The following is a 26,916-nucleotide window of genomic DNA, read 5'->3' on the forward strand; positions in this document are numbered from 1 at the left end:
GAGGGCTGAGGGGATGTCTTTTAAGTATTTGGACCTCAACCAAAAACATCCCTGCCGGCCAAACCCTCCCCTAAACCAGACGACGCTGGGCCAATTGTGCACCGCCCCATGGGTCTCCCGGTCGCGGCCGGCTGTGACAGAGCCTGGTCTCGAACCAGGATCTCTACACTCGCACAGGCCGGCCAGACATTTTCTACATGGGATTACTCTTCCTAGGACCAGTATAAAAAACAATGTACAAACAATTATAATTTTACAAACAATTATAATTTTATAAAGCACTTATTAAAATGAAATGTTAAAATTCATTTTAAGTGCTTAAGATTAGCATAATTCAGTGTATCAAATTGTTTAAATAATGTAACACATTTGTACTTTTAACACAGTTGACCTGCATCACATTAAGGCATTTCTACTTTCCTGTCTGTTTTACATACATAGCTTGACAATTTAGTTTTTATTCACACATAGGAAACCTTTTATGCATGGCATATCTCAGTTGACCAACATCACATTCGGCTCCATTTTCTATTTCTTTATCATTTCATTATTTTCTCTGTCTTGTTCTGTTGTTTTTTTACACATAGAAACCTTTTATGCAAGGCGTATCTCAGTTGACTATCTTTTGTGGAGAAGTCTCTCTCTTACGGGTCCCTATAACAAACTGCACCACCTCTGTGGGGACTTAATCTCATTGCGATGTTTACTTTCAGTTGATCTAAAAACTCAGGCATCACTGGAGAGATCTGTACTGATGATGACTGAATATAGTTGTGCAGTGTAGGGAAATGGACTGTTTTTGTTTGGGCTCAAATCAGAGGAGAAAATAACACTTATTTTGAAAATACGTTTTTAAATCACGTCAATAATCGTTTTATCCCTCCCCTCAAGAGTGCGAATTGCACTATGACATTCGGCGTGGTCTCTTGCGTTTTATGAGACTAATAATAAAGATGTCATTTAAACTGTAAAAAAGAATTACCTTTTAATGTGGCATGAAGACAACCAGACATAATATTTTAATCTGGTTGTCAAACAAATTACTTCAAAAAGTAGTCTGTGCTTTTTAATGTTCTTCCACTCCAAAATAAGCCCAGCATCCAAACTGCATGTATACTCGTGCCATTTGATGAATGGAAATGGACATCTGTTACAAAACACCAAACCGTGTGCCTAATGACATTCAGCCTGAAAAGTCGGGACACTGAAATGGGGCTGAAAGTGTCCTGGGAAAATGGGATGGTCACCCTAACACTCACGGTAAATTTACTAGACTAGGCCACTGTGTATTACCATGAACTTCAAATAGGCCTAGCGGTAGCCAGTCATGTAGTGGTAAAAAATAGGTAAACTCTGGAAAAAAAATCTGAAAAAGATGGGTAAAAGGCATTACCTTCCACTAGGCCTGCACCACTGCCGGTAGTCAACCCTCTCAGCCGAGGCAATTTTACCCACATGAACACACGCAGAACATGTAGCCTACATTCAATGTAATACATGAGTTGAATCAAAACATGTTTTACACCCTAGTTCATCAGTTGTCCATAATTCATGCTTGGAGTCTTCACAGATCCTGTGACTTAAAACACTACCTTTCTTTCCTTACATGAATTATATTTATGACAGTGTTAGGCTATTTATCATTGTTAAGCATCTAACAATTGAATTAGAACATTGAACTTAAACCCTGTACGAATCCTGGATCGTCGGGATCTCTGTAAGATGCACTGTAAGTGTAACTATGCCTATGTAATAGTTCATGATGTTTCACTGTGAAAACAGTTCTCTTGGGCACACAAATCCAAAATAATGTAGGCCTATGCCATTACAAACTCGAAAGCTTCTAACCGAATGTTAAGCTCTTCTAACTGAAATAGTCACCTTATAGGCCTACTGTCATTTAATAATAAAGCAAAATAAATGGTTGACTACTTCTGGGCACAGAGAACACCAGTACCCGCGTGCAACTGAAAAACAAAGCAATGAGCGCCCTAAACAGCTGACTGACAAAAGCAAAATGTCTGTCCTTGAGTTGTTCTTGTCTATTAATATTCTATATTATTTCATGTTTTGTGTGGACCCCATGAAGAGTAGCTGCTGCTTTTGCAACAGCTAATGGGATCCTAATCAAATACCCAAATGATAAGTGTAATGCATTGGAATAAAGGCATATGCTACTTTTATTAAAACCTCTTAACGCTAGGGGTCAGATTTTTTTTATAACGTTACCAAGGTAAACGGACTATTTCTCAGGTCCAGATCGTAGAATATGCATATAATTTACAGATTAGGATAGAAAACACTCCAAAGTTTCCAAAACTGTCAAAATATTGTCTGTGAGTATAACAAAACTGATTCTGCAGGCGAAAACCTGAGAAATTCTAACCCGGAAGTGATAATTGTTTTTAAAAATCTGTGTTTCCTGGCCTGTCTTTCTTCCATTTAAAGGGGTATCAACCAGATTCCTTTTCCAATGGCTTCCTCGGGCTGTGACCAGGCTTTAGACATAGTTTCAGGCTTTTATTTGGAAAAATGTGCGAGATTTTTCAAAAGTAGTCAGGTGTCCTCTGAATAGTTCCTGCGCGCGAGAGGGGAGCTCTCCATTTTCTTTTTCTCTCTTATTGAATAGGAAATATTATCGATTATGTTTGTTAAAAACAACCTGAGGATTGATTATATAAAAAAAATTGAAATGTTTCTACGACCATTACGGATACTTTTTGGAATGTTCGTCGAACGGAACGAGGCTTTGGTTTTCTGAACATAACGCGCAACCCAAATGGCGTTTTTTTGTTATAAAAGTAATATTTATCGTACAAAAATAACATTTGTTGTGTAACTGGGAGTCTCGTGAGTGCAAACATCCGAAGATTATCAAAGGTAAGCGATTAATTTTATTGCTTTTCTGACTTTTGTGACCAAGCTAATATAAGGCTAACTGTTCTAGCATTGATTGATACACTCACAAAAGCTTAGATTGCGTTCGTTGCAAAGCATATTTTCAAAATCTGACACGATAGGTGGATTAACAACAAGTTAAACTGTGTTTTGGTATATTTCACTTGTGATTGCATGATTATAAATATTTTTTGTAATAATTTTGAATCTGATACGTCTGGGAATTTTCTTCTGCCTTTCAGCACCGGAACGAGGCTGTAGTTTTCTGAACATAACGCGCAACCCAAATGGCCTTTTTTTGTTATAAAAGTAATATTTATCGAACAAAAATAACATTTATTGTGTAACTGGGAGTCTCGTGAGTGCAAACATCTGAAGATTATCAAAGGTAACCGATTAATTTTATTGCTTTTCTGACTTTCGTGACCATGCTAATTTGGGGCTAGCTGTTCTAGCATTGATTGATACACTCACAAAAGCTTGGATTTCTTTCTCTGTAAAGCATATTTTCAAAATCTGACACGATAGGTGGATTAACAACAAGCTAAGCTGTGTTTTGGTATATTTCACTTGTGATTGCATGATTATAAATATTTTTAGTAATATTTTGCGCCCTGCAATTCAGCGGTTGTTTAGGAAAATGATCCCGTAAAAGGGATCCGTGCGCAGAGAAGTTATTAAGGACGCATGGCAAACAAATGGAGAAAATGAGGAAGTACAAAGGAACATCTATATGTAAAGGAGCTTAGCTGAGGCCTAAATTCAGCACTACTGAGTGGACAGTGCCGTCACAGAAATAAATGGTTTAACAAGGGATGTCAAACTCATTCCATGGAGGGCCTGGTGTCTGCAAGTTTTTGATTTTTCCTTTCAATCAAGCCCTAGACAACCAGGTGTGTGGAGTTCCTTACTTATTAGTGACCTTAATTCATCAATCAAGTACAAAGGAATAGCAAAAGCACGCAGCCACTCGGCCCTCTGTGGAATAAGTTTGACACCTGGGGTTTAAACCATGGCTTAGATGTGGGTGTGTTTGTTTCATTAGGAAGCTTTTATTTCCATATTTATCACTGTAAAACATATTTACCACTACATTTTAGACAAATAGGAGAATTACTAAATTAGCATTATTTAAATCCCCCCTCAAGTTGGAATGTTCTTGCATTTAGGGGAGCTAAAGTCTCATTCAGGAGATCTGAGCCCCCCCTGGCTCCCCCCATAATTCGCACCTTGCCTCCCATGTAGTCCCAAATTTAAAGTCCATTCAATTGATTGAAGACGTTACTTAAGAACAAACATCTGAAACATCTGAACTCCACATCAAGCTTTTTCGCTAGATATGTTTTGTCTTTCTTGTCGCGGCAATTGCAGAGAAAAGCAACTATCTCCTCCCTAACCTCACATGGCCTGCTCTCTTGAGAGGTTTATTACCTTTGCTTAGCCATTGAACGTTCTAATGTAAAAGTAGGCTAGATCATGATGCTCAGCAGACTACGAAACAAGCGATGTTGCAGGCTAGATGATGATCGGATAAAGTTGATGAAATCCATAACTCCATGGTGTTAACTCACCGCTGAGTTAAGCGCAAAGCACACTGGTGTATCAATCAGGCAGTGTAGTGATCTCATCTTCCTTAAAAGAGCTGATAGGCGGGTAGACATACCCTGTACCCCTTTAAACAACTCTGATTGGCTGTAACTGGTATGTTGGATGATATAGAGGGGATTCGATTAATCTTGCCCGGGCACCCGTTTAGGCGTGTGTTGCACCGGCTTAAAGTTGATTGCATTCGTCGGCTCAAAACAAAAGTGACATAGGTTAGCACGTGGACTATGAGTAGGATTCCGTGTTTTCACATGGGAAAAGTGATTGCTTTTGATAATATGCCTTCCCAATGGAAACTAGTTTGAACATTTTAACATATATTTTATGAATGCTGGATCATGCTGCCTTGTTGACAACATAACCAAGCGGCGCAGATTGCTGTTCAATCTGAGCAGAGCGCTCCTCCCTCACCAACTTCGCCCAGTTACGTGCCAGGACACTTCAACCCGGGCCAGTTTAATAGAAATCTACCATTGATTGACAGCACTTAATGGGCGGGACTACAGGAAAACCGATTATCCCATTGGAGAATATTGAATGAGGGCTCCTTTTGGCACTAAACGTCAGATAAAAAAAATATGCAAAAAGTATATATGTTTATTTACTGGCTTATTTCTCAAAACAAATTTTCACTTTGTCATTATGGGGTATTGTGTGTAGATCGGTGAGGAAAAAACATATATTTAGTAAATTTTGAATTCAGGCTGTAACAACAAAATGTGGAATAATTCTTTCTGAAGGCACTGTATACAGTTGAAGTCGGAAGTTTACATACACCTTATCCAAATACATTTAAACTCAGTTTTCACAATTCCTAACATTTAATCCTAGTAAAAATTCCCTGTCTTAGGTCAGTTAGGATCACCATTTTATAAAAAAAATGTGAAATGCCAGAATAGTAGTAGAGAGAATGATTTATTTCAGCTTTTATTTCTTTCATCACATTCCCAGTGGGTCAGAAGCTTACATACACTCAATTAGTATTTGGTAGCATTGCCTTTAAATTGTTTAACTTGGGTCAAACGTTTCGGGTAGCCTTCCACAAGCTTCCCACAATAAGTTGGGTGAATTTTGTCCCATTCCTCCTGACAGAGCTGGTGTAACGGAGTCAGGTTTGTAGGCCTCCTTGCTAGCACACATTTTTTAAGTTCTGCCCACACATTTTCTATAGGATTGAGGTCAGGGCTTTGTGATGGCCACTCCAATACCTTGACTTTGTTGTCCTTAAGCCATTTTGCCACAACTTTGGAAGTATGCTCGGGGTCATTGTCCATTTGGAGACCCTTTTGCAACCAAGCTTTAACTTCCTGACTGATGTCTTGAGATGTTGCTTCAAAATATCCACATAATTTTCCTACCTCATGATGCCATCTATTTTGTGAATTGCAACAGTCTCTCCTGCAGCAAATCACCGCCACAACATGATGCTTCCACCCCCGTTCTTCACGGTTGGGACGCGGTTCTTCGGCTTGCAAGCCTCCCCCTTTTTCCTCCAAGCATAACTATGGTCATTATGGCCAAACAGTTCTATTTTTGTTTCATCAGACCAGAGGACATTTCTCCAAAAAGTACGATCTTTGTCCCCATGTGCAGTTGCAAACCGTAGTCTGGCTTTTTTATGGTGGTTTTGGAGCAGTGGCTTCTTCCTTGCTGAGCGGCCTTTCAGGTTATGTTGATATAGGACTCGTTTTACGGTGGATATAGATACTTTTGTACCTGTTTCCTCCAGCATCTTCACAAGGTCCTTTGCTGTTGTTCTGGGAATGATTTGCACTTTTCGCACTAAAGTACGTTCATCTCTAGGAGACAGAACGCATCTCCTTTCTGAGTGGTATGACGACTGCGTGGTTCTATGGTGTTTATACTTGCGTACTATTGTTTGTACAGATGAACGTGGTACCTTCAGGCATTTAGAAATTGCTCCCAAGGATGAACCAGACTTGTGGAGGTCTACAATTCTTTTCTGAGGTCTTGGCTGATTTCCTGAGATTTTTCCATGATGTCAGAGGCACTGAATTTGAAGTTAGGCCTTGAAATACATCCACAGGTACACCTCCAATTGACTCAAATGATGTCAATTAGCGTATCAGAAGCTTCTAAAGCCATGAATATACATTTCTGGAATGTTCCAATCTGTTTAAAGGCACAGTCAACTTAGTCTATGTAAACTTCTGACCCACTGGAATTGTGATACAGTGAATTTTATAAGTGAAATAATCTGTCTGTAAACAATTGTTGGAAAAATTACTTGTGTCATGCACAAAGTAGATGTCCTAACCGACTTGCCAAAACTATAGTTTGTTAACAAGAAATTGTAGAGTGGTTGAAAAACGAGTTTTAATGACTCCAACCTAAGTGTATGTAAACTTCCGACTTCAACTGTATGTACATAGCTACCTCAATTAACTCAGCCCCCCGCTTATATAGCCAATTTATCGTTACTCATTGTGTATTTATTCCTTGTGTTATTATTTTTCAATTATTTATATATTTTTTCCCTCTGCAGTGTTGGGAAGGGCCTGTAAGTAAGCATTTCACTGTTGGTCTACACCTGTTGTTTACAAAGCATGTGACAAATAACATTTTATTTGATGTACAGTAATGCCGTGGAAGGCTTGCTTACACTAGTCCAGTCATGTCACAATATATTATGTGCTAGCCATAAGACTAAGAAGAGTACGTATTTACATTGCTTGTACATTACTCTTCTTAGTCCTATGGCTAATGATATACATTTTGAGAGTGTTCGAACAGGGTATTGCCTTTGTAATTGTCTCCTCTATCCCTAACTCCATGCAAATGGACATTTGTCTCTCCTGATCTATATTGATGCTTCCTTGACCCAGAATAAATTGCATATGGATGGTCAGATATGGTTTTTGACACGCTCACTACAGTTGTCCTCCTTTCAGGCTTACAAGCTGCGAGTGACCCACCTGTACCAGCTCAAGCAGCACAGCATTTTGGTCTCGGTTGGGCAGGACGAGCAAGGAATTACCCACCCGGTAAGAACATTTGTAGGATGTATTTAATACATACTATCAAAAAAAGAGTGTGTTAGTTATTTGTGAACTGTTATTAAAAACCTAGCTGTTTCCCAGGTGAAGGTATGGAATCTGGACAAGCGAGACAGCGGGAATCCTCTGTGTACCAGAATATTCCCAGCTATTCCTGGGAACAAGCCAACAGAGGTGTCCTGCCTCACTGTACACGAGAACCTCAACTTTATGACCATTGGTAAGCGGCATTTCTTCAGCGCTACCTATCAGTCGGCTATAGTTTAGATTTGGGTTTGACATTTGTTTTTGCTCCCCATAAATCTATAATCCCCATGTCCTTGCAGGCTTCACAGATGGCAGTGTGGTGTTAACAAAGGGTGACATCACTCGGGACAGGCACAGTAAAACCCTGACACTGCATGAGGGCACCTGTCCAATCACGGGCCTCGCTTTCCGTCAGCAGGGCAAGGTCAATCACCTATTTGTTGCCACTCTGGAAAAAGTCCATGTAAGTAATTAGAGTCTTCCAATGCCACTCTAAGTGAAGTCCTTACAATCGCTTTTGAGATCAATTTCAATTCAGGATATTAATGTAAATTACAATAAAGGTGCCACATATTTTTAATTAGGATTTGAAATGATAGATTGGAAATATACTACTATTCCCTTGGAGCATAAGCACTAACTTACTTCTGTTTCATTTGGTGTTGTCTTCCCCCCATGACTAGTGCTACACTTTGACGGTGAAAGAGTACCCTAAACTGGAGCTGGACACTCACGGCTGTGCGCTGCGTTGCTCCGCGCTCACAGACCCCTACCAGGACTCCCAGTTCATCGTCGCGGGGGACGAGTGTGTGTACCTTTACCAGCCCAACGAACGGGGGCCCTGTTTCGCATTCGACGGGCACAAGCTGTTGGCCTACTGGCACCGGGGATACCTCCTGCTGCTCACCATGAACACCAAGACTCCCAACAAGTAAGAACACCTCCCTCAGATGCTGGCACAGCAACCATTTCTATTGAGCGGGTCCCCTAAGGTTCAAGGCCAGGGTCAGTCTTTATTTATTGCAACAATGAAACACAACAATTCATTTTATTCTAAATCAATTTATATGGAAGTGGACAAACGCAGAAGGTTGTATTTTCAACCAAACCACCCATGCATATTTGCAGGTGATATAACTATATTAACTCCTTTGACAATGTATTGAATGCAAGTTCTGTACTCAGGTCTGAATTTGGGAGCAGAGAGATGTCTCCGTCGGAGAAGCAAACCTTGACTATCTACGACCTGGACAACAAGTTCATTGCCTACGGCGCTTCCTTTGACGACATCATCGAAGTTCTGGCCGAATGGGGCTCCTTCTACATCCTGACTCGGGACGGAAAGATGTTTGTGCTGCAGGAGAAAGACACTCAGACCAAGTTAGAGGTGAGGCCAAAGTGCACTGACTGACGTCATGCCTTCTTTTCCCCTCAAACGTATTATGTTAAACTCTGTATCGGATTGAACTGGAAACTGGAGGGCAACAGGTTTTAGATCCCAGGTATCGTTTACTGCCGTTGTGCCATTGAGTAAGGCACTTAACTCTTCAATCTGTCTTTAGATGCTATTCAAGAAGAATCTGTTTGTGATGGCCATAAACTCTGCTAAGAGTCAGCACTTAGACAGGGACGGGCTGTCTGAGATCTTCAGGCAGTATGGTGACCACCTCTACGTGAAGGGGGACCACGACGGCGCCATCCAACAGTACATCCGGTAATGCTCACCCAGGGGTTGATGTATCTAACTTCAACTTCATAATACATAGTTAATAATGATAAATAAGATTTATATGCAGGATTTAAGTCGCTTCAAGCTCATGTCATAGATGCTGATATAGTTCATATTAAACCTGGGATTTTACAGAAAAGTAATCCCATACAGTTGGGATTGTATAACATCAATAAGGAAATGTAGAATGTATATAAACTCAGCAAAAAAAGAAACTCTTTCAAAGATAATTACAAAAAATCCAAATAATTTCACAGATCTTCATTGTAAAGGGTTTAAACACGGTTCCCCATGCTTGTTCAATGAACCATAAACAATTAATGAACATGCACCTGTGGAATGGTCATTAAGACACTAACAGCTTACAGACGGTAGGCAATTAAGGTCACAGTTATGAAAACATAGGACACTAAAGAGGTCTTTCTACTGACTCTGAAAAACACCAAAAGAAAGATGCCCAGGGTCCCTGCCCATCTGCATGAACATGCCTTAGGCATGCTGCAAGGAGGCATGAGGACTGCAGATGTGGCCAGGGCAATACATTGCAATGTCTGTACTGTGAGACGCCTAAGACAGCTCTACAGGGAGACAGGACGGACAGCTGATCGTCCTTGCAGTGGCAGACCACGTGTAACAACACCTGCACAGGATTGGTACATCCGAACATCACACCTGCGGGACAGGTACAGGATGGCAACAACAACTGCCCGAGTTACACCAGGAATGCACAATCCCTCCATCAGTGCTCAGACTGTCCGCAAAAGGCTGAGAGAGGCAGGACTGAGGGCTTGTAGGCCTGTTGTAAGGCAGGTCCTCACCAGACATCACCGGCAACAACGTTGCCTATGGGCACAAACCCTCCGTCGCTGGACCAGACAGGACTGGCAAAAAGTGCTCTTCACTGACGAATCGCGGTTTTGTCTCACCACGGGTGATGGGCAGATTCGTGTTTATCGTCAAAGGAATGAGCGTTACACCTAGGCCTGTACTCTGGAGCGGGATCGATTTGGAGGTGGAGGGTCCATCATGGTCTGGGGGTGGTTTGTCATAGCATCATCGGACTGAGCTTGTTGTTATTGCAGGCAATCTCAACTCTGTGCATTACAGGGAAGACATCGTCCTCCCTCATGTGGTACCCTTCCTACAGGCTCACCCTGACATGACCCTCTAGCATGACAATGCCACCAGCCATACTGCTCGTTCTGTGCATGATTTCCTACAAGACAGGAATGTCAGGGTTCTGCCATGGCCAGCGAAGAGCCCGGATCTCAATCCCATTGAGCACGTCTGGGACCTGTTGGATCGGAGGGTGAAGGCTAGGGCCATTCCCCCCAGAAATGTCCGGGAACTTGCAGGTGCCTTGGTGGAAGAATGGGGTAACATCTCACAGCAAGAACTGGCAAATCTGGTGCAGTCCATGAGGTGGAGATGCACTGCAGTACTTAATGCAGCTGGTGGCTACTGACTGTTACTTTTGATTTTGACCCCCCCCTTTGTTCAGGGACACATTATTCAATTTCTGTTAGTCACATGTCTGTGGAACTTGTTTAGTTTATGTCTCAGTTGTTGAATCTGGTTATGTTACAGGTCTGTGAGAGCCAGAAATCTTGCTTGTTTGTAGGTGACCCTGGAGGACTTGAAGGTAATAGAGATTAGAAAGTAGTAGAGGATGTAGTATTGTTAAGATCAGCCTTCTGGGCTAGATATACAGTGGGGCAAAAACGTATTTAGTCAGCCACCAATTGTGCAAGTTCTCCCACTTAAAAAGATGAGAGAGGCCTGTAATTTTCATCATAGGTACACTTCAACTATGACAGACAAAATGAGAAAAAAAAATCCAGAAAATCACATTGTAGGATTTTTAATGAATTTATTTGCAAATTATGGTGGAAAATAAGTATTTGGTCACCTACAAACAAGCAAGATTTCTGGCTCTCACAGACCTGTAACTTCTTCTTTAAGAGGCTCCTCTGTCCTCCACTCGTTACCTGTATTAATGGCACCTGTTTGAACTTGTTATCAGTATAAAAGATACCTGTCCACAACCTCAAACAGTCACACTCCAAACTCCACTATGGCCAAGACCAAAGAGCTGTCAAAGGACACCAGAAACAAAATTGTAGACCTGCAAAATACTTATTTTCCACCATAATTTGCAAATAAATTAATTAAAAATCCTACAATGTGATTTTCTGGATTTTTTTTCCTCATTTTGTCTGTCATAGTTGAAGTGTACCTATGATGAAAATTACAGGCCTCTCTCATCTTTTTAAGTGGGAGAACTTGCACAATTGGTGGCTGACTAAATACGTTTTTGCCCCACTGTATATCTAGCCCAGAAGGCTGATCTTAACAATACTACATCCTCTACTACTTTCTAATCTCTATTACCTTCAAGTCCTCCAGCTGGATCTTCAAGTACCACTCGTGGTGCTGGTGCCTCTCGGCCAGGAAGACTGCGTGACTGTGGTAGCCTGCATGGCGCAGCACCTTGATGGCAATCTCTACGTCGAACTGGACCTCGCTCTCGCTGCTCTGAAGGTGGTCGAAGGGGAAATTAAATTATGTCAGAGCGCTGGGAGACCATACATGCATAATGTCGTACATATCTGTGGATTCAATGTCTATTCTCGGGGCCATTCATACATAACAATGTATGCACACATGACTAAGTCGCTTTGGATAAAAGCGTCTGCTAAATGGCATATATTATTATTACTATCATCAGTTTCTAACCCAAAATCCTTCTCAGGGCAATGATTCTAGTCCTTAAGAGCAACTGGGTGTGTATGCTTTTGTTCCAAGCCATCACTAACACACCTCCAACTACTCAACTAATCCCAGACTTTAGTCTGGACCATGATTATCTGAAGGCCCGGAACGAAAACCTTCACACACAGCGAACTCCCCTGGACCGGAGTTGGAGACCAACCCTTGGTTTATTGTTTAAATGCTAACCTTGATGAACTCTTCAAGCTTAAGCTGTTTTTGAGCTTGGTGTAGCAGTTGAGAAGCAGGGTGGTGTGGTCGGCATTGGCCAGTGACTTCCGGTACAGAGCCTGCAGGTAGGCCGTCAGGTTGTGGATCCGCTGAGCATCCAGAAACGTACGTATCACGTAAGAGTGCTCGAGCTTCCCGATCGTGCTGAGGGAGAGAGGGCAGAGAAGTTGCGTTTTCAACAGACATATTATGAAAGACAACGGCACAGGCTTTTGGTGCTGCCTTCTGTCCACATTCAGTACATATTTTAGGTAGCTCCTCTACTCCAATTGTTGGATCACAAAACCCATTCTCAAATGACAATTTATGATTATAATTGGACAAAGAGCCTCTTCCCCTACCCTTGGGTAAAGTCAATCCGATTTGAACAACCCTTTACCGAAATTCAAACCCCTTTGTCTTCCTCCTCTATGTTCCATACAGAACTACGAGGAGGCCTTGCGCTACATTTGACGACTTCCCTTCGAGCAGGCAGAGAGCAACATGAAGCGCTACGGCAAGACCCTGATGCACCACGTCCCCGAGGGCACCACGCTGCTCTTCAAGGGCCTGTGTACCGACTACCAGCCCAGCTGGGACACCACGGTCAGAGACAGCCTGGACAGAGGCCCGGTGGCAGCCAACAAGGTCAGCCGGTTAGCCGTTAGCGGTTAACAGCTACATCCCCCGGGCAGCTGATTAGTCTAGCAGCATTAGCACTTTGGATATGAGATCCTTTCCCTAATTAAAATGGCTTTATCAATTTAGTCAAAGACAAGTAATACAGCTTATATTGATAAGGTGGGACTATTTATTATGGTTATAATGATCAACTTATGGTAAAATGCATATTTCATGGTAATAGTAATAACACTACTCATTGTAGTGGTCAGAACCTGGTGATACCAGGATGCAGGATGCAGGATGGGACATAAACTTAACAACTTCAATGATTAATTTCTCTGAACAGGGGAAATATACCATCACCAAATTCACTGAGAATACATTACAGAGGATGAAGACACAATACTCTGAGCCGCATCTCTATACTACTTGTCTGACATAAAGAACTGATATTGTATACTCGTTGCTGGTGTGGGGGGGTCCGTGGGTGGCTTATGACAATTTATTTAGATTCCTTACTCATTGTTAGGAAAAAGTTTGGTCCAAATCGGATGTTAGATACTATATTTATTGAATATCATATGAACCACAAGCATTTCGCTACACTCGCAATAACATCTGCTAACCATGTGTATGTGACCAATAAAATTTGATTTGAATCCCCTAAATTAAAATGGCCAATTTGGGTGCAATCAATTAGCTGAATTCTTTTCATTTAATTATATTTCAACAAAATAATGTTGCAGGAATGCTAATCTGATCCATTTCTAACTACATAAATGATTTTAAAACAATCTGAGATGGTGGGTGTCATGGCTTGCTGAAATTGCATGGAACGACCCTGTACCTTTATCTCCCAGGCCAATTCAGAGGAGTTCATCCCTGTGTTCGCTAATAACCCGCGGGAGCTAAGGGCCTTCCTGGAGCACATGATCGAGGTGGAGCCCTTCTCCTCTCAGGGGGTGTACGACACGCTGCTAGAGCTACGGCTGCAGGACTGGGCACATGAACAAGACCCTGAGGTGATGGAAACACACACACACGTGTACTGAAAACCGCCATGTGTTCACGCAAACAACCTAAACTTGTATAGATATACAAAATGTTACAAATGAAATATTAGATGACGTACCTGCAGCCTAAATGACTTTGAATTAAGATTTCAGAATAAACACATTTCCTCAACTTGTAGTGTCACCAATTCATGTTAAACTATTTCTATGTGTTTTGTCTTGAGTATCAAACGTTTTATTTTTGTCCGGTCTGACTGTCTTTCTATTTTTGCTGGTAGAGGAAGAAGGTCCTGCAGGGGGCAGCACTGTCCTTGCTGAGGAGCGACAACACCGTATTTGACAAGGCCCTAGTCCTGTGCCAGATGCACAACTTCAAAGAAGGGGTCCTGTACCTCGATGGGAAGGGCAAGCTGTGAGTCTTCCTGTCTCTGAACCTTTGCAGTCAGAAACACTTCAAATTCCAATATTTCTGCTTCTCCCTGAAGTGTGCATCACCTCGTGGATTTAAAACCATGGAATTGGTGTAGCCGGATTGTCTACCATTTAACACCCAGATCCAATGCTTTAAAATCTGTGATGGAGAGTGAACAAGTGCAGACTATGGGGACGTCATTGGTACTGATATAATTATCAATGATGTCATTTGAATGATGTTGTTGATGATGTCATTCTCTCTCTAGGTACCAGCAGATCATGCACTACCACATGCAGAACGAGGAGTATGGCAAAGTGGTGGAGGCCTGCAAGCGCTACGGTGACCAGGAAGTGTGCCTGTGGGAGCAGGCGCTGGGCTATTTTGCCCGCAAAGAGGAGAACTGCAAGGCCTACATCAGCCAAGTCCTGCAGCACATCGACCAGAACAATCCGATGCCTCTTTTATTGGGTAAGCTGGTGGCCATTTTTCTCAGTATTTCTCCTTCTCTGTAGATGAAGACTCTGGGGCTTTCTGTAGGGATTTCCCTAGTAGTCACTGTCTGAATTCTTTCAGACCTCACCAACTTAAAAGAAACTAAAGTGTTCTTTGCAATTTTCTGCATCCACTTCCTTCCTGTTATTGAATGTCTCACTAGCTAGAGTGTTTCTGTTCTGTTTTGACTGCGTGGCTAACCTCAAATCAATATATGCGTACATTCATGATAAACGTGCCAGTTGCTGGGTTAAGTAATCTATAGGTCTTTAAGTTAATAGGAAAAGTAATCGGAGCATGATAACAGAGTTTGAGAATTTTATTGGGCACTGTTGCTAAGTTTTGTGTGTATGTATGTGCTTGTGTGCTTGTCTATGCGCGTGTTAGTCCACAGTGGTGCAGACGCTGGCACACAACTTCACGGCCATGCTGTCGGTCATCAAGGACTACCTCATCAACAAGCTGCAGAGGGAGACACAGCAGATCGAGGACGACGAGCGCAAGATCCGCCAGTACCGTGAGGAGACGGCCCACCTCCGCACCGAGATCCAGGAGCTCAGAAGCAGGTGAGGGAGAGGAAAATCATAGCCAAAGTCCAGTCCAAAAACAAACCCTATCCCCTAGAGCTGGGTCATGTTCACAACTGGAGTTTCCTCCATATTCCATCCATCCAGTTCTTTGACATCTATGTGGAGTGGAGGCTAAAGGCAGTTTTAGTCCTGCGCACTAAGATACACAAGCACATTCTAAATTTGTTTGATGGCTGAACTTCGAAGCAAATTTAACTACATTCTGAATGTGTTTTTAGTACTGTATTTTGAAAGCTTGATTTAACCTCCCAAAGACCATTCATTGAAGCTATACTGATTTCGATGTATTTTTTTTTTCTTTCTCTCACCACCTCTTTTCTCACAAGTGCAAAGATTTTCCAGAAGACCAAATGCAGCATGTGTAACAGCCCCCTCGAGCTGCCCTCTTTTCACTTCCTGTGCAGTCCACCAGCACTGCTTTGAAAGCTATGCCGAGAGCTAGCTAGAGTGTTCCACTTGCACACCGGAAAACCGCAAGGTCATGGAAATGCTGCGTGACCAGAAGCGAGACGTACACGACCACTTCACCAGACAGGTGGAACACACACACATTTAAATACTATATTTAAATCACAAATCAAATTGACAATAAAAAAGGATCCAAACATTTCAAAGGTCTCTGTATGCATGGCACTCAAGGGTACAGAAAGCACCTCCTTCTCCAAACAGCTAGGCTGTCTACGACAGCTGAAACAGTACAGTACCTAGCCAACTGCTTTGCCCGTAATCTGGAGGCCACGCACTGCAAGCCTGTGTACGTGGCCGAGACTGTCAAATATCAGCGGCACCAGCTTGCACCTACACCTGAGGTTGTCCAAGCGTGCCATGAGTGGCTGGTATTTCAGAAGCTTGTCGGCAAAGGCCTGCTCCATGTTTTTGTATTTGGCACATAGGAAAAAACATCATCAACAACATCGAACCAGCGTCCTCTTACACAAGAATGTTTATGGATTTCTGCTGTTGGTGAGACTACCTGTCTCACCTCGCTGGCTATCAGGTTGACAAGGCGGTCATGTCTAGCAATGTACAAATCACTGTATGGACAGCAATCATTCACAACATGGGCAGTGTACTTCGCTCTGGATAAGAGCGTCTGCTAAATGACTTAAATGTAAATGTAAGTGTAAATGTACTCCATTACATTTGACTTCTGTAGAATACATGGTTTGCAGGGTCCCAGAGTGCTAGATTATATACTATGGTGGAAAATTGCAAGGTTATGTTATAATACCTTTATTGCATCAAATGGTTGTTTTTATGCAACAGATGGAGTATTCTTATAACTATTGTGTGTGTGTTCTACTGAGGATGGGTCTCTGGGAGATAACACTGACAGGAGATTTACGATGTCTTTTGGGTGATTAAACCTAGAGAGACCACATTCCAGAGCATGAGTTAATGTTTCTGTTCTATATGGTACCAGGGAGAGATGACCCCAGGCCAGACCCTGGTCTGTACACAAAGAGAGACTGTTTTTACAGCAGATACTGTCTACCCCCAAACATCAATAATGCCTTTAATACACTTCTCTTCAAGGTGATGGCCTCAAATTTGCAGTTTGTGGTTGGTGTGTAGCGGGGTGCGTAATTGGCGGCAGAGAAGTCAGTCGCAGGAGAGAAGAACTGGGTAATAACCAGAGATTTAATAGCAAAACCAACGGCATCCAGAACAACAAGATAAATGGGCACAAAAATAACCCGTCGTGCGCTCACGGGGAACGTGCACAAGCACTACAATAAACAATCCCACACAAAGACATGGGGGGAACAGAGGGTTAAATACACAACAAGCAAATGAGGGAATTGAAACCAGGTGTGTGGAAAAACAAGACTAAACAAATGGAAAATGAAAAGTGGATCGAACAAGGAGAGGACCCGACTTCAGCGGAAGTCGTGGCAGTGCGCACCGACGCCTGCCTTGGGGACGACCCGGAGGGCGACGCGCAGGGCAATCCGGACGGAGACGGTGGAACTCCCGCAGCATTGAAGGGTCCAACACGTCCTTCACCGGAACCCAGCACCTCTCCTCCGGACCGTACCCCTCCCACTCCACGAGGTACTGAAGGCCCCTCGCCCGACGCCTCAAATCCAGTATAGAACGAACGGAGTACGCCATAGCCGCCGTCTCCGCCTGTGAGAGGGGATACACGTGACTCCTGGGAAGTGCAGCGTCTACCAAGAGATTTATCGCACAATCGCCCCGTCGATGGGGTGGTAATTGAGTCGCCTTCTTTTTACAGAAGGCGAGAGCCAAATCGGCATATTCAGGGGGAATGTGCACGGTGGAGACCTGGTCTGGATTTTCCACTGTAGTAGCACCAACGGAAACCCCTAAACACCTCCCCGAGCACTCCCCGACCACCCCGTGAGAGCCCTCTGTTGCCAAGAAACAGTGGGGTCATGACAAGCTAACCAGGGTAGGCCTAGCACCACGGGAAACGCAGGAGAGTCAATGAGGAAGAGACTGATTCTCTCCTTGTGACCCCCCTGCGTCACCATACCCAGAGGAGCGGTGGCCTCCCTAATCAACCCTGACCCTAATGGCCGACTGTCTAAGGCATGAACGGGGAAGGGCACAGCCATGGGAACAATGGGGATCCCTAAACTAAGGGCGAACGATCTGTCTATAAAATTCCCAGCCGTGCCTGAATCGACGAGCGCCTTATGCTAGGAATGCGGGGACAACTCAGGAAAAGTAACATACAAAAACGTGTGCAACAGAGGGCTCTGGGTGAGAATGGTGCCGGCTCACCTGGGATGACGCCAGAGTGCCCTGCCTGCTGCCTCAATCCCCAGAGGAACCAATTCGGCACCTACTGGCAGTGTGACCTCTGCGGCCACAGATGGTGCACGAGCCGGAACCTCCTCCAGTCTCCCTACGCACAGCACCTCCCAACTCCATGGGCACCGGAGCGGCGGTGCTGGGGGATGCAACCGACAGAACCCGATCTGGACGTCCGCGGGTAGCCAGCAGGTTATCCAGCCGAATGGACAGGTCCACCAGCTGGTCGAAGGTGAGGGTGGTGTCCCTGCAGGCCAACTCCCGACGGACGTCCTCGCGCAAACTGCAGCGATAGTGGTCGATCAGGGCCCTATCGTTCCATCCCACGCCAGCGGCCAGGGTCCGAAAATCCATGGCGAACTCCTGGGTGCTCCTCGTCCCCTGCCTCAGATGGAAGAGACGTTCACCCGCCGCTCTACCCTCTGGTGGGTGGTCGAAGACTGCCCGGAAGCGGCAGGTGAAATCCTCAATGGTCCAGCGCCGCATCTCCTTCTCCACACAAGGCGTTGACCCACTCCAAGGCTTTCCCAGAGAGGCACGAGACAAGGGCGGACGCCTTCTCACGACCTGAAGGAGCCGGGTGGACGGTTGCCAGGTAGAGGTCGAGCTGCAACAAGGAATTGAGACATGGATTGTGTGTATGCCATTCAGAGGGTGAATGGGATTTAAGTGCCTTTGAACGGGGTATGGTAGTAGGTGCCAGGCGCACCGGTTTGAGTGTGCCAAGAATTGCAATGCTGCTGGGTTTTTCACGCTCATCAGTTCCCCGTGTGTATCGAGAATGGTCCACAAAGGACATCCATCCAACAGCAGGCCAGTGGTCAAAGCGGGTCATTGATGAAAGAGGACAAAGGAGGCTGACACAAATTGTGCAGAGCAACAGACGGGCTACAGTTAATCAATTGACAGTCCAGTACAGCATTGGTGCCCAAAGACCTATAAAAGAATGCACAACTCGTCGTACCTTAACATGAATGGGGTTGCAGTGGACTAAGGAACAAAAACACTGGACACTTGAGAATTGGAAAAACATTGCCTGGTCTGATGGTTCCTGCTATTTAACGCTGATGGGAGGACTAGGGTATGGAGAAAACCACATGAGTACATGCATCCATCAAGCCACGTGTCAATATTGCAGGCTGGTGGCATGGGTTGTGTTTTCATGGCACACATTGGGCCCAACGTTCCCTCTAAGCTGTTCGCGTGCGCGGCTGCGCAGAAGAAATGACATTCCACGCAGAGACGCAATAGATTGAACTTCAAATCAAAATCAAATCAAATTTTATTGGTCACATACACATGGTTAGCAGATGTTAATTCTGAGTGTAGCGAAATGCTTGTGCTTGTAGTTCCGACAGTGCAGTAATATCTAACAAGTAATCGAACAATTCCCCAACAACTACCTAATACACTCATATCTAAAGGGGTGAATAAGAATATATATACAGTGGGGCAAAAAAGTATTTAGTCAGCCACCAATTGTGCAAGTTCTCCCACTTAAAAAGATGAGAGAGGCCTGTAATTTTCATCATAGGTACACTTCAACTATGACAGACAAAATGAGAAAAGAAAATCCAGAAAATCACATTGTATGATTTTTTATGAATTTATTTGCAAATTATGGTGGAAAATAAGTATTTGGTCAATAACAAAGGTTTATCTCAATACTTTGTTATATACCCTTTGTTGGCAATGACAGAGGTCAAACGTTTTCTCTAAGTCTTCACAAGGTTTTCACACACTGTTACTGGTATTTTGGCCCATTCCTCCCTGCAGATCTCCTCTAGAGCAGTGATGTTTTGGGGCTGTTGCTGGGCAACACGGACTTTCAACTCCCTCCAAAGATTTTCTATGGGGTTGAGATCTGGAGACTGGCTAGGCCACTCCAGGACCTTGAAATGCTTCTTACGAAGCCACTCCTTCGTTGCCCGGGCGGTGTGTTTGGGATCATTGTCATGCTGAAAGACCCAGCCACGTTTCATCTTCAATGCCCTTGCTGATGGAAGGAGGTTTTCACTCAAAATCTCACGATACATGGCCCCATTCATCCTTTCCTTTACACGGATCAGTCGTCCTGGTCCCTTTGCAAAAAACAGCCCCAAAGCATGATGTTTCCACCCCCATGCTTCACAGTAGGTATGGTGTTCTTTGGATGCAACTCAGCATTCTTTGTCCTCCAAACACGACGAGTTGAGTTTTTACCAAAAAGTTCTATTTTGGTTTCATCTGACCATATGACATTCTCCCAATCTTCTTCTGGATCATCCAAATGCTCTCTAGCAAACTTCAGACGGGCCTGGACATGTACTGGCTTAAGCAGGGGGACACGTCTGGCACTGCAGGATTTGTGTCCCTGGCGGCATAGTGTGTTACTGATGGTAGGCTTTGTTACTTTGGTCCCAGCTCTCTGCAGGTCATTCACTAGGTCCCCCTGTGTGGTTCTGGGATTTTTGCTCACCGTTCTTGTGATAATTTTGACCCCACAGGGTGAGATCTTGCGTGGAGCCCCAGATCGAGGGAGATAATCAGTGGTTTTGTATGTCTTCCATTTCCTAATAATTGCTCCCACAGTTGATGTCTTCAAACCAAGCTGCTTACCTATTGCAGATTCAGTCTTCCCAGCCTGGTGCAGGTCTACAATTTTGTTTCTGGTGTCCTTTGACAGCTCTTTGGTCTTGGCCATAGTGGAGTTTGGAGTGTGACTGTTTGAGGTTGTGGACAGGTGTCTTTTATACTGATAACAAGTTCAAACAGGTGCCATTAATACAGGTAACGAGTGGAGGACAGAGGAGCCTCTTAAAGAAGAAGTTACAGGTCTGTGAGAGCCAGAAATCTTGCTTGTTTGTAGGTGACCAAATACTTATTTTCCACCATAATTTGCAAATAAATTCATTAAAAATCCTACAATGTGATTTTCTGGAAAAAAAATTCTCATTTTGTCTGTCATAGTTGAAGTGTACCTATGATGAAAATTACAGGCCTCTCTTATCTTTTTAAGTGGGAGAACTTGCACAATTGGTGGCTGACTAAATACTTTTTTGCCCCACTGTACATATAAATATATGGATGAGCAATGGCCGAGCGTCATAGGCAAGGTGCAATAGATGGTATAAGGTACAGTATATACATACGAGATGGGTAGTGTAATATATGTTAACATTATTAAAGTGGCATTGTTTAAAGTGACTAGTTATCCATTTATTAAAGTGGCCAGTGATTTGGGTCTCTATGTAGGCAGCAGCCTCTGAGTTAGTGATTGCTGTTTAGCAGTCTGATGGCCTTGAGATAGAAGCTATTTTTCAGTGTCTCGGTCCCAGCTTTGCACCTTGTTGGGTTCAACATTTTGAACATTGAGATATTAAATAAATGATAGAGAAGAAGCATAGAATCAAAGGAGAAAGTTAAGGGTCTCTGTAGAAAGCCAGAAGGCTTTGGAATGTGTTTGATAGAGGAGAGCGACGTATTGATACAGGAAAGACAGATGGACATCTGTGTATTAGATGAAACAGGGGTTGAGGTCAGGAGGTGAGGACAGATTTTCTTAAGAGAGTAATAAATGTTTGGTATCCTGTTACCTTCTTTATTAGCTTCCTGTAGAGCCATAAAATGTAAGGATTGGAGAGAAGGAGGAGTGTCTTAAGTGGGATATAAATATCTGGATGGGACAAATGTTGGGTTGTCTGAATACAGCTGTACAGAACCTTTGGGCAGAATTAAACTTGGTTAAAGCTTCTCTAGTGTCCGTGGGTTATTTACTCTGAAAAATAAGAACCTAACAACCTGTACTGACCTCGCCTTCTGGATGGTAGCGGGGTGAACAGGCAGTGGCTCTGGTGGTTGTCCTTGATGATCTTTATGGCCTTCCTGTGATATTGGGTGTTGTAGGTGTCATGGAGGGCAGATAGTTTGCCCCCGGTGATGCGTTGTGCAGACCGCATCACCCTCTGGAGAGCGTTGTGGGTGGTGCAGTTGCCGTACCAGGTTGTGATACAGCTCGACAGGATGCTCTCGATCGTGCATCTGTAAAGGTTTGTGAGGGTTTTAGGTGACAAGCCACATTTCTTCAGCCTTCTGAGGTTGAATAGGTGCTGTTGTGTCTTCTTCACCACACTGTCTGTGTGGGTGGACCATTTCAGTTTGTCTGTGATGTGTACACCGAGGAACTTTAAGCTTTTCACATTCTCCATTGCTGTCCCTTCGATGTGGATAGGGGGGTGCTCCCTCTGCTGTTTCCTGAAGTCCACAATCATCTCCTTTGTTTTATTGACGTTGAGTGAGGTTGTTTTCCTGACACCACACTCCGAGTGCCCTCACCTTTTCCTTGTAGGCTGTCTTGTAGTTGTTGGTAATCAAGCCTACTACTGTTGTGTCGTCTGCAAACTTGGAGGCATGCATGGCCACGCAGTCGTGGGTGAACAGGGAGTACAGGAGGGGGCTGAGCACGCACCCTTGTGGGGCCCCAGTGTTAAGGGTCAGCGAAGTGGAGATATTGTTTCCTACCTTCACCACCTGGGGGCGGCCCATCAGAAAGTCCAGGACCCAATTGCACAGGGCAGGGTTGAGACCCAGGGCCTCCAGCTTGATGACGAGTTTGGAGGGTACTATGGTGTTGAATGCTGAGCTGTAGTCAATGAACAGCATTCTTACATAGGTATTCCTCTTGTCCAAATGGGATAGGGCAGTGTGATGGCGATTGCATCGTCTGTGGACCTGTTGGGGCAGTATGCAAACTGAAGTGGGTCTAGGGTGGCCGGTAAGGTGTAGGTGATATGATCTGACTAGTCCCTCAAAGCACTTCATGATGACAGAAGTGAGTGCTACGGGGCGGTAGTCATTTAGTTCAGTTGTCTTTGCCTTCTTGGGAACAGGAACAATGGTGGCCATCTTGAAGCATGTGGGGACAGCAGACTGGGATAGGGACAGATTGAATATGTCCGTAAGCACAACAGCCAGTTGGATTACGCATGCTCTGAGGACACGGCTAGGGATGCCATCTGGGCCAGCAGCCTTGCGAGGGTTAACACGTTTAAATGTCTTACTCACGTTGGCCACGGAGAAGGAGAAGGGGGGTCCGCAGTCCTTGTTAGCAGGCGGCAACGGTGGCACTGTATTATCCTCAAAGCGGGCAAAGAAGGTGTTTAGTTTGTCTGGAAGCGTGACGTTGGTGTCCGTGACGTGGCTGATTTTCTTTTTGTAATCCGTGATTTCCTGTAGACCCTGCCACATATGTCTCGTGTCTGAGCCATTGAATTGCGACTCCACTTTGTTCCTATATCGACATTTCGCTTGTTTGATTGCCTTGTGGGAGGGAATAGAAGTGGGGAGAACAAGTATTTGATACACTGACGATTTTGCAGGTTTTCCTACTTACGAAGCATGTAGAGGTCTGTAACAAAAATCCAGAAAATCACATTGTATGATTTTTAAGTAATTAATTTGCATGACATAAGTATTTGATACATCAGAAAAGCAGAACTTAATATTTGGTACAGAAACCTTTGTTTGCAATTAGAGATCATACGTTTCCTGTAGTTCTTGACCAGGTTTGCACACACTGCAGCAGGGATTTTGGCCCACTCCTCCATACAGACCTTCTCCAGATCCTTCAGGTTTCGGGGCTGTCGCTGGGCAATACGGACTTTCAGCTCCCTCCAAAGATTTTCTATTGGGTTCAGGTCTGGAGACTGGCTAGGCCACTCCAGGACCTTGAGATGCTTCTTACGGAGCCACTCCTTAGTTGCCCTGGCTGTGTGTTTCGGGTCATCTTCATGCTGGAAGACCCAGCCACGACTCATCTTCAATGGTCTTACTGAGGGAAGGAGGTTGTTGGCTAAGATCTCGCGATACATGGCCCCATCCATCCTCCCCTCAATACGGTGCAGTCGTCCTGTCCCCTTTGCAGAAAAGCATCCCCGAAGAATGATGTTTCCACCTCCATGCTTCACATTTGGGATGGTGTTCTTGGGGTTGTACTCATCCTTCTTCTTCCTCCAAACACGGCGAGTGAAGTTTAGACCAAAAAGCTATATTTTGTCTCATCAGAGCATATGACCTTCTCCCATTCCTCCTCTGGATCATCCAAATGGTCATTGGCAAACTTCAGACGGGCTTGGACATGCGCTGGCTTGAGCAGGGGGACCTTGCGTGCGCTGCAGGATTTTAATCCATGACGGCGTAGTGTGTTACTAATGGTTTTCTTTGAGACTGTGGTCCCAGCTCTCTTCAGGTCATTGACCAGGTCCTGCCGTGTAGTTCTGGGCTGATCCCTCACCTTCCTCATGATCATTGATGCCCCACGAGGTGAGATCTTGCATGGAGCCCCAGACCGAGGGTGATTGACCGCCATCTTGAACTTCTTCCATTTTCTAATAATTGCGCCAACAGTTGTTGCCTTCTCACCAAGCTACTTGCCTATTGTCCTGTAGCCCATCCCAGCCTTGTGCAGGTCTACAATTTTATCCCTGATGTCCTTACACAGCTCTCTGGTCTTGGCCATTGTGGAGAGGTTGGAGTCTGTTTGATTGAGTGTGTGGACAGGTGTCTTTTATACAGGTAATGAGTGGAGAACAGGAGGGCTTCTTAAAGAAAAACTAACAGGTCTGTGAGAGCCAGAATTCTTACTGGTTGGTAGGTTATCAAATACTTATGTCATGCAATAAAATGCAAATTAATTACTTAAAAATCATACAATGTGATTTTCTGGATTTTTGTTTTAGATTCCGTCTCTCACAGTTGAAGTGTACCTATGATAAAAATTACAGACCTCTACATGCTTTGTAATTAGGAAAACCTGCAAAATCGGCAGTGTGTCAAATACTTGTTCTCCCCACTGTAACTACCCTATTTATATTCAGCCACATTCCCAGACCTCTTTCCATGGTTAAATGCGGTGGATCGCGCTTTCAGTTTTGCGCGAATGCTGCCATCCATCCACGGTTTCTGGTTAGGGTAGGTTTTAATAGTTACAGTGGGTACAACATCTCTAATGCACTTCCTTATAAACTCTCTCACCGAGTCAGCGTATAGATCGATGTTGTTCTCTGAGGCTGACCGGAACATATCCCAGTCCGCGTGATCAAAACAATCTTGAAGCGTGGATTCCGATTGGTCAGACCAGCGTTGAATGGTTCTAGTCACGGGTACATCCAGTTTTGAGTTTCTGCCTATAAGATGGTAAGAGCAAGATGGAGTTGTGGTTGGATTTGCCGAAGGGAGGGCTTTGTATGCATCGTGGAAGTTAGTGGCAGTGATCGAGTGTGTTACCTGCGCAAGTACTGCAATCAATATGTTGATAGAATTTATGTAGCTTTGTTCTCAAATTTGCTTTGTTAAAATCCCCAGCTACAATAAATGCAGCCTCATAATATATGGTTTCCAGTTTACATAGAGTCCAGTGAAGTTCCTTGAGGGCCGTCGTGGTGTATGCTTGAGGGGGTATATACACAGCTGTGACGATAACTGACGAGAATTCTCTTGGGAGGTAATATGGCCAGCATTTCATTGTAAGGAATTCTAGGTTGGGTAAGCAGAAGGACTTGAGTTCCTGTATGTTGTTATGATTACACCATGAGTCGTTAATCATAAGGCCCTTCTTCTTCCCTGAGAGGTGTTTATCTCTGTCGGTGCGATGAGTTCACCCCATTAGTTTGCACTATATAGATCAATGTTTTTTATGTGATCGAATCAATATTATATCACCCCTTTGCAAGATTGTGTCTGTGATTTTGTTGTAGGCAGAGCCAGAGTTCAACAGAGTAGAATTCTATTGGCGGGGGTTACCCGCGAGCAGTCTTTCAATCACCCGCGAGTGAATGCACTTTTCAGATCAGTGCCCGCGTGTGCACATTCGTTGATATTCTTTGCTAGTTAGCGAGTTATTAGCCCAGTTACAGGAAAGTATAGGTCAGCAATGGGGAGTTACTGTTTCCTACAAGAGCACAAAATGTATAGGCTACATTTCAAGCTGTCTTTGAAAAGCCAGTCAGGTAAAAAGCTTATGTCTTAATTAAAGGGGCAGTGTTGTATTTTGAGACAGGCTTGATTATGCAAATAAACCAATATTGGGTAGTCTAGATTATCTAATTCTCTGTATGGTAATAATAATACATTTTATTTTGTAAAGTGGTTTCTTGCATCATACAATACAATACAATGCAATTTACAGTCACCTATTTGGCCCATGGTGTTACAAACCCAGTAAAAAAATCATTAATGTCAAGCCCTTCCTAATGTAAAAAAACGTTTTTAAAAGTCATGCCGTGTGGGCCTGCATTGAACACCACATGTAGGCAACACATTTTTTCAAGCTATTTCCATGTGAAATATTATGGGATTTGCGCTATTGGTTTTGTTGGTAGACCTACATTATGCTCAAATAGCCTATTGGGTACTGTCTAAAACTGTAAGGGTACAGCCGCAGTGTTCACTGTAAACGCATGCCGGAAGGTGCACAAAATCTTCACAATGTTGAAGTTTCCGCTAACAAGACCAAAAATTTGCTCAGTGCCCCAAAAATTAGAGGGAACATTGATTGGGCCCCTTGATAAATGTGGAGCAATGTTTGAATGCCACAGGATATCTGAACATCATTGCCAATCAGGTGCATCCCTTCATGGCAGCAGTGTATCCATCTGCGAATTGATTTTTTCAGCAGCATAATGTTCCATGCGACAACGCTCGGATTGTCCAGGAATGGGTCCACAAACATCACAGTGAATTCAGTTTACTGCAGTGGCCTGCCCAGTCA

The 26,916-nt window shown here is 43.9% G+C and overlaps 1 protein-coding gene and 1 pseudogene across 1 annotated transcript in view; both read left to right on the forward strand.

Annotated features, from left to right (window-relative positions):
• The first annotated feature begins 6,889 nt into the window (after positions 1-6,889).
• LOC139536730 (vacuolar protein sorting-associated protein 11 homolog) lies at positions 6,890-16,770 on the forward strand (annotated as a pseudogene).
• Positions 15,787-26,916, forward strand: part of LOC139537600 (leucine-rich repeats and immunoglobulin-like domains protein 2) — a 54,894-nt gene continuing 43,764 nt past the window's right edge. The window contains exon 1 of the mRNA XM_071339094.1: positions 15,787-15,924. The gene's annotated coding sequence lies outside the window, so the exon portion shown is untranslated. The remainder of the gene's footprint in view (positions 15,925-26,916) is intronic.

The sequence above is a fragment of the Salvelinus alpinus genome, chromosome 13 (genome assembly GCF_045679555.1).
Source record: "Salvelinus alpinus chromosome 13, SLU_Salpinus.1, whole genome shotgun sequence".
Classification (NCBI taxonomy): domain Eukaryota; kingdom Metazoa; phylum Chordata; class Actinopteri; order Salmoniformes; family Salmonidae; genus Salvelinus; species Salvelinus alpinus.